The following is a 20,869-nucleotide window of genomic DNA, read 5'->3' as shown; positions in this document are numbered from 1 at the left end:
AAAAATTCTGACATGCAGTCTCCTAAGATGGCCAACAGAGACAAAAGAGCCCAAATGTAACCCAAATATCTCCCAGATGTAGCCCAAGTATAGCCCAATGACAGAATGTCCCAGAGTGTTCTAAAGAACAACTAGAGCGCTAACAGTCTTACTTATGACAAAAGTATGGCACACCAGAAGCCATCTTGATTGGAATGAAGTGGTAAGTCTGAAAACATTTAATTTAAAAATGAACAAAATGAGTGGGTTCATTTTTCCATAGAAAGTATGATTTAGTGCTTCAGAAAGAAAAATTAGGGCACATTTTGAGTGACTTCTCAAATCCTCTTCTATTTCATTAAAAAATTCTGACATGCAGACTTAAACATGCACTTTCAATACCAGCAGCAGACTTCCCTGGTGAGCAGTAGCTTTACTACAGTGATCTAATAAGCAACTAGCGTGCTAACATTCAGAATTTATGGCAAATGTGTGTCACATCTGAATGACTTCTTCTTGATGGAATCAAAGTAGAAAACTGAAAGTATTTCCTACTGAGGAGACTGTAGTAAATGAGGAAATTAGGAAACTTCATAACAAATAAGTCTCCCAAGATGGCCACCAGAGACAAAAGAGCCCAAATGTAGCACAATTATCCCCCAGATGTAGCCCAAGTATAGCCCAATGACAGAATGTCCCAGAGTGTTCTAAAGAACAACTAGAGCACTAACAGTCTTACTTATGACAAAAGTATGGCACACCTGAAGTCATCTTGATTGGAATAAAGTGGTAACACTTAAAACATTTAATTTGCAAAGGAACAAAATGAGGGGGTTCATTTTGCCATAGAAATTATGATTCGTGCTGAAGAAAGAAAAATTAGGGCACATTTTGACTTCTCAAATCCTCTTCTATTTCACTAAAAAAATTCTCACGTGCAGACTGAAACATGCACTTTGAATACCAGCAGCAGACTTCCCTGGTGAGCAGAAGCTTTACTACAGTGATCTAATGAGCAACTAGAGTGCTAACATTTAGAATTTATGGCAAATGTGTGACAAATCTGAAGGCCTTCTTGATGGAACCAAAATTAACAAGCATTAAAAATGCAATAGATCTCACCCTCGTTTAAGTTAAAGCCATTCTGTTTGTAATGAGGTGGCTTTTTAGCTTTGCTTTTATTAGTGTTTTTTAAACTTTCATGTAAATAACATGCATATGTATGCATATATGTATATGTATGCATGCATTTATATTTGTATTTATATAGATATGCAGATTATATCTATACTACTATTATAAAGAGATGACAGAAACCTTTTGGCAAGGTAAACTCGGGAACCACAGCGCCAATCCACACACCCAATACATTGTTGGAATCCTCAGGGTGTGTAGATGGACATAGGCGACATAAAATAAAAATAAAACGTAAATTAAAAAATTAACATTTATAAACAAAGTAGTCTCCTAAAACTAGCGCCGGCCGCGACGTAGTGCTGACCGCGACCTCGACATGCGTGATGACGACAGGGGAGGAGCGGTGATGAGCGGCGAGGAGTGGCAGTGAAGTCCGGAGCTCGGGGAGGAGCGCGCATCAGGTAAGGCGAGGCGGGAGGCGGTCTAGGCAATGTCAGGGCGGCCGGGGGCCTGGGAGTGGCGGTGAAGTCCGGAGCGCGGCTCAGGTAAGGCAGAGGCGGGAGGCAGGCGGGCGGGAGGCCGGTGGGAGGCAGGAGGCAGGCGGGCCAGGGGCGGGAGGCAGGCGGGCGGGGGGCAGGAGGCGGTCTATGCAATGTCGGGGAGGGCGGGGGCCCGGCCGGGACTGCACAAAATCCGAAAATGCTGCCCCCAGCCCCCTTCTGCCCCGGGCAACGCCGGGGCGGGCTGCTAGTATGTTTATATATGTATGTGTATATATATATATATATATATACACATACATATATATAAATGCATATGCATATATATGCATATATATATGTGTGTATATGTGTGCATGTAGAGAGAGGTAGAGAGGTAGAGGTGTAGAGGTAGAGGTGTAGAGGTAGAGAGGTAGAGGTGGAGAGGTAGAGGTAGAGAGGTAGAGACTAGTAGAGAGAGAAGTAGAGAGAAGTACAGAGAGGTAGAGAGTAGAGAGTGAGTAATAGAGAGTAGAGAGTGAGTAGTAGAGAGTAGTAGAGAGTGAGTAGTAGAGAGTGAGTAGTAGAGAGTGAGTAGTAGAGAGTGAGTAGCAGAGAGAGAGAATAGTAGAGAGTAGTAGAGAGTGTGTAGTAGAGTGAGTAGTAGAGAGTAAGTAGTAGGGAGTAGTAGAGAGTGAGAAGTAGAGAGTGAGTAGTAGAGAGTAGTAATGAGCGAGTAGTAAAGAGTGAGTAGTAGAGAGAGAGTAGTAGAGAGTGACTAGTAGAGAGTGAGTAGTAGAGAGTAGTAGAGAGTAGTAGAGAGTGAGAAGTAGAGAGTGAGTAGTAGAGAGTAGTAGATAGTGAGTAGTAAAGAGTGAGTAGTAGAGAGAGTAGTAGAGAGTGAGTAGTAGAGAGTAGTAGAGAGTGAGTAGTAGAGAGTAGTAGATAGTGAGTAGTAGGGAGTGAGTAGTAGAGAGAGAGTAGTAGAGAGTAGTAGAGTAGTAGAGAATGAGTAGTAGAGAGTGAGTATTAGAGAGTAGTGGAGTAGTAGAGAGTGAGTAGTAGAGAGTAGTGGAGAATATTCCAAAGTTTGGCACAACACCACTTGCACAACAAGTCCAATCAAATCATATCACTTAGAGTCCTTATTGAAGCGCTGAATCTTGGTGTATATTCAAATGCTTTTATTTTCCTTAAGTTTATGTACCACAGCCAGCCGACGCGTTTTGTTCTGTACAACAGAACTTCTTCAGGGCGTTCTTATTTCCTTCAAGTTATGTCGGTATCCTGTTGTCATATAACTAGATATTTCTTCCAAATGTTAGACGAGTCGTAAGTACATTCTTATTCAAAGTGACTAGGTATCAATTTTACCAACACAATTCGGGCAGACTTGAGTAATTTATAGCATCCTCAAAGTCAGTCTTTCAAAAATTCCAAAGTATAGGACATGATAATCCAAATCCAAATGTTTCTCAAGAAAAGTCATTTTCAATCGTTCGGAATATCGCGTTTGGGAAGATATGACCCACGGACACGGTTTATGACTTTTCTTGAGAAACATTTGGATTTGGATTATCATGTCCTATACTTTGGAATTTTTGAAAGACTGACTTTGAGGATGCTATAAATTACTCAAGTCCATGGATGCTGCTGGGAACGCCCCCAGCAAAAGCCATTGCACGCCCCTTCAACGCAGGACACTGCATTAAAGGGACTGATATTTATCAGGCAGGATTACGCCACAAAAAGTGGCTTAGTCCTGCCTGATAAATATCTATCACTCAGTCTTCTGCGCCACCGGACGTCACAAAAAGTGAAGTTCCGGAGTGCGCAAGGGGCTCGTAAATAAGGCCCCATTGATTTCACACTCGTTATAGTTAGGAATTAGCATTTAAAATACCTTTGAAATTCACTGAAAAAACCATAGGTTTCACACCAGTTATAGTTAGCTGGACATTTTACTCATACAAAACCGTTGAAATTCCCCCGTTATAGTTAGTTGTACTCACTATAACTCGCGCGCCCGCAATCCACTGCTGATGATGTCACATATTACATCATTCATGACATGGTCAGTGACATCACTGATGACATCACTGATGACATCTCAAATGACATCACTGATGACATCACTGATGACATCATCCAGTGAATGTGGTTTGCTTTGATATTTAAATATGTATTATAAATACAGTACGTTGCATTGAAGAATGAGTGGATATATAAATATAAATGTGTGAATGATGAATTTAGTAACAGTGCCATTGATTGTTTCCTTGACTAATTTGTAGAGTCTCACTTTATATAATATGTAGTTATTTAACTGTGTTAAAGTCTTTATTGCTTTGACTTAATTGGTATATTAAAGACTATGGGCCAGATGTAGGTCGGTCGGTAACGGCTGAAAATCGGTATTTTCGGCCGTTACCGACCGGTATTTCAGAAATGGTATGTAGGGGCATTATTTTACAGAATCGTTAAATTTACCGATTCGGTAAATTTACCGATTCTGTAAAATACCGAATCGGTATTTTTACCGATTCGGTAAATCTGAGATGTAGGTGGGACTCTTCTGAGTCCCACAAGCCTTACCGAATCGGTATTTTACCATCAAATCCAATTTGATGGTAAAATACCGATTACGGTGTGCATGCACATGTGTGCATGCACACCTATGCCATATGACAGGCAGACCTGCCCTTAGGGCATGTATGCCTGCCACATGGCACCCGAGCCTGTTTTGGGGGGGCCAGAGGGTGTCAAAGTGACACCCCCTGCACCCTTGTGAAAATCGGTATTTACCGATTCGGTAAATACCGAATCGGTAATGCCCATTCATTCCTATGGGCTTCAAAGCCCATAGGAATAAATGGGCATTACCGATTCGGTATTTACCGAATCGGTAAATACCCAATTGTTCCGATTCGGTATTCCAGCACATCTGGAATACCTACATCTCCACCCCTCTGATTTACCGATTCTTAATTACCGAATCGGTAAAATTCGGTAATTAAGAATCGGTAAATCAATTCTACCTACATCTGGCCCTCAATTTGTTATTGGTTTCTTAACTGAGTATTTGTATGGGTAAATGAATGTCTATGTGGTTTGGTGGGGGGTATGTAATTGCCTAAAAATGTGTGAATAGTTCATTCAGTAGGTAAATGAGGTTAAGACTACATGTTATAACACTTGTTTCAGTGAGTGTATATGTTTATGGGTGTGGTGGTGATTAAATATCTCTCAATAGTATATCTCCATTAAATTTGCATAACAAAGCTATGTATGTTACAGTTATATCTAGTTAAGTGAGCCTAAGACTTAATGATTGTATGAGTCACTGTATGGAGAACTGAATATTTCTAATAGTCATTTTATAACACACTAAGTGTATAGATGAATAGATGAAGTGGTGTTTGTAGAAGTGTGTAGGTGAGTAAATGGAAGTATGATCCATTGTTTGCATAAGTCAATAAGATGTCTTTATAAGTGAATACAATGTGTGCTGGTGTGTATTGTTGAAATAGGCGTATAAGTATATTTGTTAGTGTTCTGTTAATTATTCACTGCATATAACACTGAATCTATAGGTAAGTGATTAGATGTGCGTATAGATCTATGATTCACTGAGTGGTTGTTTAGAAAATACTATTGATATGTCAATGGTTTGAAATAGGGCACTTTCTATTTTACAGTGAGTGAAAAATATTATACTAGTGTGTGATGAGGTGTATTTCATTGTCGCTTGGATGATGTCATCAGTGATGTCATCAGTGATGCCATTTGAGATGTCATCAGTGATGTCATCAGTGATGTCACTGACCATGTCATGAATGATGTAATATGTGACATCATCAGCAGTGGATTGCGGGCGCGCGAGTTATAGTGAGTACAACTAACTATGACGGGGGAATTTCAACGGTTTTGTATGAGTAAAATGTCCAGCTAACTATAACTGGTGTGAAACCTATAGTTTTTTCAGTGAATATATATATATATATATATACCCACATAGACAGACAGACAGATAGAGATAGATAGATAGATAGATAGATAGATAGATAGATAGATAGATAGATAGATAGATAGATAGATAGATAGATAGATAGATAGATAGATAGATAGATACCGCTTTTCAAAATCACCACAACTCCTTCCCAGTAAAAGAAAGAAAGAGCACTCTGGGATGTAGGCGACCCAGTTTATTCCATCAGACCACTCCGGACAGAACACGTTTCGGCTGTACAAAACAGCCTTCATCGCCTAATGCTCGCCATTTTAAAAACCCTTTATATACTCTTTTAACATGAACATAGACAAAATACTATTAGGTTTCATGCACACATTTCTCTTTAAATAATTCTAAGGCACTCGAGATCATGGGATAAAATCAAAACACGTTATCATCCCTGTAAGCTTGACATGATGTTGCACAAAACCTTTAACTCAATTATGTGTCATGCTTCAATAGCCAGTTCATTTGAAAGCAATATGATGCATGGACTACTGGAAAATGTCTCATCCAATTACCTAGTCCAGTCTCTTAACTTATAAGGAAAACTTTTGACCAATTTGAATGTTTTCTTGCCAAAGCTCCATCACAATTGATTGTTAGCTATTATTTGATTTGAAGATGAAAGCCTCAACGATCTTAGAACTGTATTTGGATTAAGTACAGCCCGAGTCCAGGAGAGCCCTTAATTTGAAGTTTACACTGGAAATATTACTTTTTCTTGATCATGTGAAATTGGGACACAACCAAGAACTCTTTTGGCTTATGTACCTGCGATTTGGCAGATAAGAGACACTGAAGCACTTTATATTACCTTGCATAAAAGCTCTGATGTTAATAAAGCAGCTGTTTTACCCCTTGCTTTAGAAATATGATATAAGGCACTTCAATGAAGCAATGACCCTATGTCAAATGAGCTATATATAAGTATGTTTCTACCAGTGGTTTGTCATACTGCTTCTGCCTGGAGACTCAAGAGATGTGATGATTGTTTTCAGCTTTTTTATTAATATACCAATTTTGCAAATGACAGAATATGATATACAATTACATTTTACAACACTGTATTGTAAACATGAATATTATTCAGAAACATACAAAATTATATACTTACCCTCTCTATTCTGTCCCATGATATTTTGGCAATGATGATATTTCAACCATTATATTAAGGTCAAGCAATATTTTGGAGATAATATTCAGGAGCCACACCTGAGAGAGAAAAGAGGTTATGAATGAGCAATACTGATAGATGCAAACTAGACTATTCTTTAAAACTTACTAAATAGTGACGGGAAAACGATGATTTTAAAAAACTGTCAAACTGTAAATTACATTAAGATGTTCCATGTGATGCAGGACTTTGTAGGCAATATGAACATGCAAAACTCCCATATTCTTCGAAACTGTTATTAGCCATAATGTTCTGTCAGGGATATAGCCAAGGCTAACAAACATAAAGTGTAATATGTATGTATGTATGTGTCTTGTAAAGCGCACTGCTGCCCTGAGGCGTCGTGGCGCTGTAGACCGCTGGGGAACCCGTCCTGGCTATCCCTGTGAGATGGTCCCTACTGGGTAGCTCCAAGGTGAAACCAGGCATCCCCGGCGAATGTGGGGGGCCGTTGTAGAGATGAGGCAAGCTAATGCCGAGAGTTGCCGAGTGTGATCCCTGGTTAGAGTAGGCACGAGGCGAGAATTATCGAGTCCGCTGACCCTGGTCCACGACCCTGCCGCGTCGGGAATTGAGCCCTGGTCCCGGGCCGTTCTGTAATACAGCCAGGAGGCACTGCCTAAACTCCACATTTTTAGGAAAATATCTGAACTAAGGCCATCAAATTTCCTTCTCCATTTCACTGTGAACACTGAGAATTGAATTTTAGCCATGGGATTCTGCTAGAGTTCCACGTAGATAATATACCTAATAGAGGATGGGTACTCACAAACATTTTCCTAGGGGTCAAAACGTATAGTCTGAGGTGTGTATGAGGGCTGAACTGATGCAAGATGGGTGGGGGTAGGGCTTTGGAGAAGGTATAAGGTAGGCATATTCGAAGTGAAGCATGTACATGGGGTGGACTGTGAACCCACAGAGTTACTTTGAGGGTTTCATTCCATACTGCCCTCTTAATGAAGCCTCTCATCTCATAGACTTGACGGTACTGTGTCATGGTTTATCTGAATCGCCATCCCTCTACTGCGCCTTGAAGTGAGCCTTTTCTGCTTGCTATCTCTACCTTGGGAGAGTCAAGTGTAAAAAAGAAGTAACCTGATTATTAAATTAGAATGAAATGAAATTTCCCAATGTGAAACCAGAAAACCTGGGATCAATCCCTGCTTCCCCGCTTGATCAGACTGTGTGATCCTATGCAATTGTTTTATTTCAATTTTTCTCATCTTTCTTCATTATCACATGAAGGAATGCTGTGAAATACATTGGTTCAGGAAAAACCCTTCTCTTGTGTTTGATTTTAAAAAACGAGAACGTTTTCCATGTATGATAACAAACTATGCAACCCAAAGGGGTCCACATGACAACCAAATTGGCTCTTAGTTCACGATTGGCATTGTTGTAAGGGTGAGAGGAAGCATTAACCTTCTATGTTCATTTTATAAAACTAACACTTTTAGAAAATAATTTTCAAAGCACTAATATATGATGCACTAAGATGAAACGCTTCTAAATTTTTATGAAATATAATTTCTGGGGGTTTAGATCGAGAATTTATCAAATTTCTACATGTTTGTTGCAAGATGTCTTTAAAAATGAATGTATTGGGTGCTTGACCAGCAAAAAAGATCGAGTGCAGTGAGGGCTTGCAAATGTAATGCTGTGAGGCGGTGAGGCAAGGAGGGACGGAGCTGGGTGGGGGTAGTGGAGTCCGACATACGATGGCAGATATTTATTTATTTATTAACTTTCACCTGCTGTAGTACGTCAGACTTCACTATCCACCCACCCAGCCCAGCCCGCCTCACCACCCCACAGTGTTACCTTTGCGAGCCGCCACTGACCAAGTGAATTATTCCACGGAGGATCTGCCACCACCAACTACAGATCACAAGCCAGATGCCTACATTGGGCTAATTCTGATACTGTGACGATCCCGCTGACTGTCACCAACTAGTGCTGCAGCAGAAAGTGATATCTTGAGGAAAAAGCTGGGGATGACATTGGATTGTTGCTTCCGTGGTCAGAGGCAAAATGGCAGCGATCCGAGGTTAAGGATGCACAAGAGCAGACTCCTGAGGCCTCAGAAATACTGTTTGAGACACCGGCGCGGTGGTAGGACTGGCAGGGATTGGAAGGAGCATAGACGACTCAGCAGCGTGTCAGCACAGTGAGTGTGGCAAGTTAGGCAGACGTGCCGACCCTCTTGGATGAGCTGTGGGGCCCCCGGAGAGTGGCGGGGCAACTCGCCAGGCTTTTCTATGAGTGGAGGGGAAAGAGGTGGCCCTGGGAAGCTCAGGGAAGAGGAACTGGGGATGCTGAGTGTGACGCCAGAGGCCCCGGACAGCAAGGAGGGAGCCTGCCTGACTTTGCCATGGTGGCTGCTTGGCTGGAGTTTGGCAGCGGCAAAAAGAAAGGGAAGTACCGGAGTTGGGATGCCATGTCCATGAGATGGTAGAGATCCCCTGATTAGTAGAGGGGATCGGGTGCCACTGTGTGGCTATGTGGACTGTTCTGGGGATAGGTGCCAAGTGCCAACAGCTCCGTGCCTGGCCCTAGGATGGCAACGCTGGAAGGCTTCAAGTGAGACTACAGGAATTGTGGAGGGTGCTGGCAGCCTTCAAATTAACAAAGGAATCTCTGCACTGAACCCACACAATCACCACATTGGATGGTGGAGGACAGGAGGGCCCTCCCTGTGAATTCGGTGTTGCGCCCTATTTGCCCGCGGAAGCAGTGTGGGTAGGCAATGAGGCATATCACTGACCAGGACTCAAGGGGCCTATTTCTGCTGAAGACATCTCGAGAGAGCAGAGCCCCAACTAGAGAGAGCATCTTTTGCTGGTGGCACTCCCCCAGAGTAGACTAAAAAGCATTGGACAACTTGGCATTCACTGCAGTACTTCCTGCAGATTGACACTCATGTCACATGGGCACATCTTGATGCCGCAAAAAAAGTCTCAACCACAATATAATAGGGTCTCAAGCTATTTCGCCAAAACAGACGCACATGAAAAGTCGGGGTGCTGGGGACAGAGGAGGTCATAGCACTGACAAAGGACAACCTACTAACCTCCCTACGGGAGTTTAAACGATAACTCAGGGAAGAACTCGAGACAGATATGATATCATTTCTGAAGGCCTGCAAAACTGAATTGAATGGTAGGTTGAGCACCCTCTAACAGGATATCGACTCACTCAGCACGAGAATAATGGAACTAGAAAGTAAGACAGACTGAAGGTAACGTACGCAGCACGCAGAGGATCATATACAAGCTCTCAGCACTCAGCTACAACCACCTTATTGAAAATTGCAGATTTAGAAAACAAATCACGATGTGACAATATCAGAATAAAGGACTTGGAGGAAGGAGTAGAGGGGGCCGACCTCAGGGCCTTTGTGGTGGGACTATTCAAGGAAATTCTCAGAGAAACACAGGTGACAATCAAGGTGGAGAGAGTACATAGAGTAGGGAGGCTTCGACTGGAGACAAAATATGTCCATGTGATGTCTTGGTGAAAGTACTCTTGTTCAATCTCAAAGAAGTCATCTTGCAGGCACCAAGAAAAAGTGTCATTTCAGGGCTCATTGTGCTCCTTATAGCAAGACTTAGCTCAAGCAATGCTTGTGCCACGTCAGATGCTTTGGCCAGTGGTGGAAACACGTAACAAAGTGCGCATCATGTATTGCTGGACATTCCCCTTCGGCCTAGCATTTGGATTCTGCAACAATGTCCACCATGTGTTGGTCCTGACGGATGCCCTGACTGTTAGACATGCCTCCCTTGGAGGGGCAGCAACAAGGAGCGGCACTGGGCTCTTCGATGCAGGGACCTCTGGGATCCCAGGAGAGGTTCTGTGGCTTTCCCAGAGACAGAGAGGGGCCCACTGCAAACTTTATCAACCTGGAGATGAAGACAAGGCAAGCCTGTTTCCTACTCTGAGTCTCATGCCAGAAGTGACTATGATACTAGGGGGCATCTTGCTTTGAGTAATAGCTAAGGGATTATAACTGTGGAAGTGCAGTGGCCTAGCATAACAGCTAAGTGATGGTGGTGGTCCGGCGGTCGCTGGCCTCATTTAATGTGTTCTTCTTTACACGCAGGGACCTGGTTGTCCTTAGGTTTTTTGGTTTGAGGATCTTGTTTACTTTTTCTTTTTACTCAGGTGCCACTTGGTGCTCAGCTAGGCTACATATGAGAGGCAGACTATATCTTAACACACATGAGGGAGCAACATGGCAGCAAAAGGGAGCGATGAAGATGGAGGGCAGGGGGGTTACGGCAGGGGATGCACAAAGGAAGGAAACCACCTTTGCAAGACTAGGGGGATGATTACAACTTTGTCCTGGAATGTGCAGAAACTTAATTCCCCCATTTAAACATCACAAGAGCTGGAAATACTTATTAGACTCCCACTTTGACGTAGTGGCCATACAAGAGACTCATCTAAAAAGGTCAGAGGATCATAAGTTTAAACATAAGCTTTATGCCCTAACATACCGTTCCTCATTATCAATTAAGCATAATTTGGTAGCATTGTTATTTCATTCTGTCTTCAAATTTCAGCCAGTGGGCTGCAAGACTGACAGGGAAGGTAGATGGGTAATGGTCAAAGGATGTCTCAGAGAGAAACAGTGCACATTTGTTTCAGTCTATGTTCTTAACACCAATCAGGTGACCTTTCTCTATTAGTTTTTGACGGTGTCTATATCAATGGGAGACTTTAACTTTACATAGCACTCCTGCGTAGATAGTACCCACCACCATAGATCTTCTACCGGTAGACTCTTGAAGAGTTTAAAGCTAGCAGTGCAGGACTTGAGACTGGTAGATGCAATGAGGTCTCTAAACCCCACTGTTAAAAACGAAACTTTCTATTCACACTCCCACCATACATATTCAAAATTAGACTACACCTTTCTTAGCAAATTCATTCTTTCCGAGCTAAGATCAGTGCCAATACATCATATTGTGATCTCTGACCATGCACCGGTCTCGGTAAACTTACAGTGGAATGCTCCGTTATCCAAGACAGCGAGGTGGTACTTTCCAAACCCCTTAGTGAGGGATAGACTTCAATGAGATGAGCTCAGGAAAGCAATTTGAGAGTACTTTCAACCAAATTGCCCCAGTGAGACTAACCCCTCAAATAACTGGGATGCATTTAAAGCAGTGCTAAGAGGCAAGAGTATATTACTTATGTCCCAACTTATTAAGCAGAGAACAGGTGATAGATTGCAACTAGAGGGAGAATTGAAAAAGTGTGAATTGGCACACAAGGCAACTCCATCATTAGCTCTCCAATGGCAAGTCACCATCATCATCGGTGGTAATTTTGTCTAAAATAAGAAATAAGTGTCCAAAAGAAAGGAAAATAACCTTGGTGCAGTGAAGTGAACAAGCCACATCTCACGATGTAACCAGGTGTGATTAAAATTGAAAAATACACTATAGTAGCAACCACTTTATTATTCACAAAGTGTATTTTTTCAAATTAAAAACCGGTTGCTATTCATGCATACCGTTTCCAGCGCTGGAAACGGTATGCATGAATAGCAACAGGTTATTTTCCTTTCTTTTGGACACTTATTTCTTTTTTTAGACAAAATGACCACCGTTGACTATAAAAGTGGGCACAACTGGTGAGTACCAACCAGTCGACCCGTTGGTGGTGCGCACGTGAGGGGTCATTTTGCCATTCACATTTTTTTCTTTTCTTTCTACTTTGAAACCTTTGGGGTTCTTTGCACACCGTGATAAGTTGATGGAAATATATTAAAAAACATAGGGACTGTCTTTTGTAAAAGTCTATTTTTTTTTAAGTAAAGGCGGAAAGCGTTTGGCGAATACCTCATAGAAAAGAAAAGAGAGGGTTGTATGGAATTTACAGTCTGTGGATCCTCGCCTCCGTTTTGAAATTGTGTAGCCTGACAGGCGGTGCCTTAGAAGCCAGGGCTTTGTGTTTTGATTATCAGTAATATCCAAACCAGAAAAGTATATTCAACTTTGCAGTTCATATAGACCAATAGCCCTCCTCAATCTAGATGCTAAGTTCTACTCGAAAATCTTAGTCACGCAATTAGAAGATCTGATGCGAGACCTGATCCACCCAAATAAGTTGGGATTTATCAAGGGCAGGTAAATCCATGATAACATCAGGACAGTGCTCAACCTGAATGAGGAATCCACTAAGAGGCCCATTCTGGCAGTCCTTTTGGAGCTTGATGCCGAGAAGGAGTTTGATCGATTGGACTGGGCCTTTATGTTTCATACATTAAAAAGATTTAGCATGTGGATACCTTTATTGCAATGGTGTGAGCAAACTATGTGGAGCCCCAATCAAAGGTTACAGTAAATGGAGTGCAATGCAGGTATTTTAAGGTAGGTAGAGGGACCAGGCAGGGGTGCCCCTTCTCCCTGTTACTTTTCACCTTAAGTATAGTACCCCTAGCTGTAAAAACAAAAACTACACCAGAGATTAAGGGCATTTTGTACGGTAATGTAGAGTATAAAATATCTCTCTTTGCTGACGACGTCTTGCTTACCCTCACCGTACTGCAGACCTCATAAGAAGCCTTACAGCTAGGGCTTACACTTTTGAAGCACTAGCGAACTTTCGCATCAATATTAAAAAATCTTAGCTGCTGAATCTGACCCTGCCTGAGATGGAAATGGCTAGGATAGTAGAGGGTACGCCCTTTCAGGAGGCGTAGAAAGAGATCACTTACCTAGGAATAAAAATCATGCCTACATTATTAGCATTATATCAGGCTAACCTTCCTACCCTCCTCCAACAACTGAGGAGTGATCTTAAGTGTTGGTCACCAATGCTTCTTTCATGGATGGGGAGATTACATGCACTTAAGATGTCGACGCTACCAAAGTATTTATAGCTGTTTTAAGCAGTGCCCATAGATGTTGGTCGAGACTTTTTTCTATGCTTCTCCTTCGCTATCAAAATCTAACCAGCAAGAGGGCAATCACATTTATAACAATGTACTAACGAGTTATGCTAATTGTGGATCACCCTGCAACAGTATTGATGAGTGTATACAGTATATAAAAATAATAATAATAAAAAAAATTAAAAAGACCCTGAGCATCTGATTTATTTGGCAGAAGGAACAAGCCCTCCTACTGTATAGATTACTCTGGCACCCAAAGAGGGTTGGGGGACTAGCATTACCCTTTTTCCACACACACAAGCAGGAGTGGACTGGCCCATAACTAAACAGGCTGGTGGCTTTCAAAGGCCGTTCTTCTGGGGCAGAGTCAGTCAAACATCAGGAGACAAATAAAAGATGCACTCCTTTTATTCCACAAAACGCCGTAAGGCCTTCAAGCCAGGCATGCTATATAGAATGGAAAGAGTCTTCATCTGTATATTAAAAGACAGTCGAGGAGATTGCAGAACATTCTCCTAATGCAAAGGAGAGCTTTGTGCCTGGCGCGAACCTGCATCAGGGTGAGGAATAAGCTCACAAGAGCTATGCGAATGTTTTTGCGTCATCATTAAACACAAGATAATATGTTTGAGTTATTTAACGGAAATAAATTGAGTCACTTAATTATATTTTTGTTAACAATGATCAAACTTTGATAACAAGATATATGTTAAAGTTTGCGAGACTGAAGCGTGTGGATATTTGAGCTTCTCCATCTCTTAACTAGCAAAACGTTCATTGACATAAAAAACACAAGTTACAACAACAGCTCTCCTAGGGAATTCTCCACAGATTGTTTCACGAATGCTGTTCGGACATATTTCAGGCTATCAATTCGAGATACTATTACATAACACAAATACATTAATCTAGTCAGTGGTCATCAAGCTAATCTGGCTTCAATTGGGCTTTTTTTATCCTCTTTCAACAACCCAATATTGGTCACTTCTCAACAATATGTAAGGATACATGATTAATTTCCTAAACCTTAATTACCTCTCACTCCTTGCTTCTCCTGTTTATCATTCCAGCTTTGACCATTGCTTGTGTAACTTTAATTTTCAGCCACAAGTTTCCATTTCGTTTTCCATAACTATTTATTTATTTTCCTTGTAGCTCTAATTTCAGCAGTGACCTACAGTTTGTTTTACAAGCTTAGCATTCTGCTGTTTGCTGATTTGCATCTCACAGATGCTGCAGCCCAAAAGATTACAATCTTTACTACACGGCTTATTCACACTAAGGGGCGGCCCGCGGACATTGCAGACACCTGTGTTTAAAATTAAATAAATTAAATAGTGTTCGCAAATACAGCGACTCTGCTCTGCGGGGGCCCGGGGGATTCCAGTGATTGTCAGAGGGGAGCTGCAGGGGCCTAAGAGGTGAAATCCAACAAAGCCTAATTAAGATGTAAATGGTCTTTTAAAGACCCATGAAGTACTTGGTGTGGCTGTGTGCGCGCGGCCGGGGAAGCGGTCTCAGCCCGGGCTGAGGGCTGACACACACACACACACAGGTGAGAGGACAGAGAGGGAGGGAGGGAGACACAGAGGGAGGGAGGGAAACACAGAGGAAGGGAGGGAAACAGGGAGGGAGGGAGGGAGACACAGAGAGAGGGCAGGAGGGAGACACAGTGAGAGGGCAGGAGGGAGACAGAGAGAGGGCAGGAGGGAGACACAGAGATAGGGCAGGAGGGAGACACAGAGGGAGGGATGGAGACACAGAGGGAGGGAGAAGTGAGACACAGAGAGAGGGCAGGAGGGAGACACAGAGGGAGGGCAGGAGGGAGACACAGGGGGAGGGAGGGAAACAGAGAGTGGGAGACAGGGAGGGAGGGAGACACAGAGAGAGGGAGGAAGATAGAGAGGGAAGGAGACAGGGAGGGAGGGAGACACAGAGGGAGGGAGGGAGACACAGAGGGAGGGAAGGAAACAGAGAGTGGGAGACAGGGAGGGAGACACAGAGGGAGAGAGGGAGACACAGAGAGAGGGAGGGAAACAGAGAGTGGGAGACAGGGAGGGAGGGAGACACAGAGAGAGGGAGGAAGATAGAGAGGGAGGGAGACAGGGAGGGAGGGAGACACAGAGGGAGGGAGGGAGACACAGAGGGAGGGAGGGAAACAGAGAGTGGGAGACAGGGAGGGAGACACAGAGGGAGGGAGGGAGACACAGAGAGAGGGAGGGAGACAAAGAGGGAAGGAGGGAAACAGAGAGTGGGAGGGAGACAGAGAGGGGGAGTGGGAGACTGGAAGGGAGACACAGAGGGAGAGGGAGACACAGAGGGAGACACAGAGGGAGAGGGAGACTGGGAGGGAGACACAGAGGGAGAGTGGGAGACAGGGAGGGAGACACAGAGGGAGAGTGGGAGACAGGGAGGGAGACACAGAGGGAGAGTGGGAGACAGGGAGGGAGACACAGAGGGAGGGAGGGAGGGAGACACAGAGGGAGAGGGAGACTGGGAGGGAGACACAGAGGGAGAGGGAGACTGGGAGGGAGACACAGAGGGAGAGTGGGAGACAGGGAGGGAGACACAGAGGGAGAGTGGGAGACAGGAGGGAGACACAGAGGGAGAGTGGGAGACAGGGAGGGAGACACACCGGGAGGGAGGGAGACACAGAGGGAGGGCGGGAAACAGAGAGTGGGAGACTGGGAGGGAGACAGAGAGGGAGAGTGGGAGACAGGGAGGGAGATACAGAGGGAGAGTGGGAGACAGGGAGGGAGACACAGAGGGAGAGTGGGAGACAGGGAGGGAGACACACCGGGAGGGAGGGAGACACAGAGGGAGGGAGAGAGAGGGAGGGAGACAGAGGGAGAGGGAGGGAGGGAGAGAGAGAGGGAGAGAGAGAGAAGGAGGGAGAGAGAGAGAAGGAGGGAGAGGAGGGAGAGAGAGAAAGATGTGTGTATGCTGGATCTGATGGCTCAGTGGACGATAGTGTCTGCTGCAGGGACCTGTGTTTAACCTCATGGTCACAATTGTTGTTTGCTTTAGCCCCGCCCCCTCCCCTTCTGACCCCGCCCCCACCGGTGCGGCCCTCAGCCACAAACCACACTGTAAATTTGGCCCCCGAGAGAAAGTTAGTGAGTACCCATGCTATATAGAATGGAAACAAAGAGAACAACACAGGGTCTTGACTCCTAACCAGTAAGGCTAAGCCAAATGCATAAAGTAAACAACACAATTGCCAATACTGGACATCACTTAATCCTTTCTAATATGACCTTAATGAACAAAAACATCCCGGTCCGTTTTATGAATTACGTCTCTAGTTTATTTATTCATTTATTTCACTAGTCAGACTTTTTTCTTTTTTTCAATGACTTCAAGATTTTTTGTACATAAACGAAAAATTACAAAAACATGCAAAATATTACAATTACATACAATATCTGTACAAATTTACAAATTTACAACACATTCATTCCAAACTTTTGGCCAAAACATCCATCCCACACTCAATCCAAAAACACACATACCACATAAACAAATAAAGCCTTTTGTCAACGCTATTCAGTTGTGCTAATGAATAAACCAAAATGTCCTATTTGTGAATGCTGTTTAACATGGAATATAGATTAGAGACCAATCTTTAATTCCTAACACAGTCCTTCTAGTTATTTTCATTGACAGTAGGCCAGGCCAGGACGACGCGTTTCGAACCCCCAATTGCAGGGTTCTCATCAGGACAAGAGATTTCTAAAAAACAAAACAAACGTACTAATTTAAGACTGCTCAAAAATCAAATGGGGTATTCTGTCAGCACAGCCATCTCACGGCTTCAAACTACGTACCTTCTCAAATGCAGAAATGAAGTCCCTTAGTGTAGGTTGGATATTGTAGACACAAATCACTAAACAGAAAGACACCCAGGCATAGTGTTTTTAAAACCTTGCTTTGCCTGCCTCAGTTAGTAAACCTATTTATTAAAACTGGGCACTCACCTCTCAGATCGTATGGAGGAGCGTGAGCACCTAGGGGATGAGAGTTGGGGTAATATTACAATCAAGGTAGAATAACAAAACGTTACTCCAGAGTGTGGCGGTCAAAACAGTCCACCTCTTTTCGCGTTTAAGAAAGAAAAAAGTGTGGCAAACCACATTGTCCGGGCAGCATTGCCCTTGGAGCCAAAACTGACATTAAGAGGCATGATGGGACTGCCTCCTGTGGCAGGGCACCACAAGTGTGGAAATTGTACATGCTGCAACCAAACGAATGAAGGCTCTGTGTTCACGTTCAATGGGATTCATTGGAAACATATGACATTTACAAACTGTCAAACAAGGAATGTGATCTATGGGATTACATGTCCATGACCAAAATTATATATTGGGAAGACTACTCAGGAGGCACGACAGCGGATCACGCAGCATAAATCTAGAATAAGGAGAGAAGTACAAAATGCACCACTGGCACAACATTGGATATCAAATAAACACAAAGAAGATCCACGGGGAGGTGACACAGAGGCCAAACTTGGTCAACGAGAGGCACTGTTAATAATGAAATATAACACTGCTGTCAATGGACTAAACGAGATCTCTGAAATCTTTAAAGGCAGTGCCTGAATTATAGGGTGTATGAGCAAGTCAGTGATGGCCCTTGTGTGACACTGAATAAGGCATATAAAAACAGATATCCTCCCTCCAAATTCTATGGGCAGTTCATCAAAATCACCTTGGGAATCTTATTTTCCAGCGTTGTGCATGAAGGTAGCAGCAGCTAATTAACCATATTCGTCCAAACCTGAAGGGCTCGTAAAATGAACGATCAGATAGTGTTTACATACAACGCCTACACTGGTTAAATGAGCCGCAGTACAACACGGTTTGTTCTTTTAAATGAGTTTAGGATTGGTTCGAGCATTATTAATGGCCAATTTATGAAGTTTTTGTTGCTTTGATAGAACTACATCAACCAGAATGCACTCTGACGGCATTATTTGGAATAAGCTTTTTAACACTGATGAGCTGCTCAAATTGCACGAAAAAGTTGCTATCGAATCTACGAGTTGTTGCACGATGGGGTGCTTCATTCGTAATTCATATACATTTGTTTTTCAAAAAGTTACGATCACGTGACACTCCCAAAACATAGCAAGTGCCAAAATAGAAGGAGGACTGGATTCTATCCCCGGTTTACGATAGACGCCAGAACTCCGGCTAAGACGAAGGTGAGCAGGATGCCCCTTGGTTTCTTCTACACGGAGCTGGATTTTGCACACAATAGCCAACTTTTGTCCCCGTTTGTCCACACAGGGCTTAAGGAAAAGGTCCCTGCCGAACTAAGTGATTTACTCGTTTTTGAGCCGCGCTACACAGAGTCAGGGTAAGTGGACTGTTTTGACCGCCACACTCTGGAGTAGCGTTTTGTTATTCTACCTTGCTAGTACTATTACCCCAACTCTCATCCACTAGGTGCTCACGCTCCTCCATATGATCTGAGAGGTGAGTGCCCGGTTTTAATAAATAGGTTTACTAACTGAGGCAGGCAAAGCAAGGTTTTAATAACACTATGTCTGGGTGTCTTTCTGTTTAGTGATTTGTGTCTACAATATCCAACCTACACTAAGGGACTTCATTTCTGCATTTGAGAAGGTACGTAGTTGGAAGCCGTGAGATGGCTGTGCTGACAGAATACCCCATTTGATTTTTGAGCAGTCTTAAATTAGTACGTTTGTTTTGTTTTTTAGAAATCTCTTGTCCTGATGAGAACCCCGCAATTGGGGGTTCAAAACGCGTCGACCTGACCTGGCCTACTGTCAATGAAAATAACTAGAAGGACTGTGTTAGGAATTAAAGATTGGTCTCTAATCTATATTCCTTGTTAAACAGCATTCACAAATAAGAAATTTTGGTTTATTGATTAGCACAACTGAATAGCGTTGACAAAAGGCTTTATTTGTTTATGTGGTATGTGTGTTTTTGGATTGAGTGTGGGATGGATGTCTTGGCCAAAAGTTTGGAATGAATGTGTTGTAAATTTGTAAATTTGTACAGATATTGTATGTAATTGTAATATTTTGCATATTTTTGTAATTTTTCGTTTATGCACAAAAAATCTTCAAGTCATTGAAAAAAAGAAAAAAAGTCTGACTAGTGAAATAAATTAATAAATAAACTAGAGACGTAATTCATAAAACGGACCGGGATGTTTGTGTTCATTAAGGTCATATTAGAAAGGATTAAGTTATGTCCAGTATTGGCAATTGTGTTGTTTACTTTATATAGAATGGAAACATCAGGAGACAAATAAAAGATGCACTCCGTTTCTTCCACAAAATGCTGTAAGGCCTTCAAGCCAGGCATGCTATATAGAATGGAAAGGGGTCTTCACCTGTATATTAAAAGACATTTGAGGAGATTGCAGAACATTCTCCAAATGCAAAAGAGAACTTTGTGCCTGTTTCGAACCTGCATCAGGGTCAGGAATAAGGTCACGAGTGCTATGTAAATGTGTATTTCGTCATCATTAAATGCAAGACCTAGTGGGAATACTGTTTACTTTTCCTGACTTTTGCAGTGCTTTGAAAATGCCATTGAAATAATGTGCTTGTGCACAGGCGGTGGCCTACATTAAATGTCTGTTTTCGTGTTTTAGGCACCATTTAGTTCCTGTTTTTTGTTCGTAAGTTACCTTGTGATTATTTGAAAATAATGTCAAGTTTACCAGCACAAAAGCTATAAACTATCACCACTCGTGGGTCTAATTATTCTAAAGAAAACTTTGTATACAAGGCACGTTTGCTTAGGTAGCTCACTCTTCCACACATTCTATAAGCAACAGGGGTTTGTTACGGATGCTTTTATAGGGTTTAATTTGTAACAAAAGTGGTGCCGGGCACTAATCAAAAGCAGCTTTAAAGACTATTACTGTAGATATAGGTATGAGATCAACGTCACTGCACATATAGGTGTGAAATTACTATCACTGCAGATATAGGTGTGAGATCTCTATTACTGCAGATATAGGTGTGAGATCTCTATTACTGTAGATATTGGTGCAAGATCACCATCACTGCAGATATTGGTGTGAGATCACTTTCACTGCAGATATTGGTGTGAGATCACAATCACTGTAGATATATAGGTGTAAGATCACCATTTCTTCAGATATAGGTGTGAGATTACTATCACTGCAGATTTAGA

General features: G+C 42.7%; 1 protein-coding gene across 2 annotated transcripts in view; it reads right to left on the bottom strand.

Moving 5' to 3' along the window:
* The window catches only part of LOC144799864 (beta-galactoside alpha-2,6-sialyltransferase 1-like), a 195,963-nt gene that overhangs the window by 127,042 nt on the left and 48,052 nt on the right, over nucleotides 1-20,869 (bottom strand). For both annotated transcript variants that reach the window (XM_078671452.1, XM_078671453.1), the window contains exon 2: nucleotides 6,725-6,822. The gene's annotated coding sequence lies outside the window, so the exon portion shown is untranslated. The remainder of the gene's footprint in view (nucleotides 1-6,724; nucleotides 6,823-20,869) is intronic.

This window comes from Lissotriton helveticus, chromosome 12, assembly GCF_964261635.1.
Source record: "Lissotriton helveticus chromosome 12, aLisHel1.1, whole genome shotgun sequence".
In the NCBI taxonomy this organism is placed as follows: Eukaryota; Metazoa; Chordata; class Amphibia; order Caudata; family Salamandridae; genus Lissotriton; species Lissotriton helveticus.
Note: the sequence above shows the minus strand (reverse complement) of the source record. Positions and strands in the feature narration are given on the sequence as shown.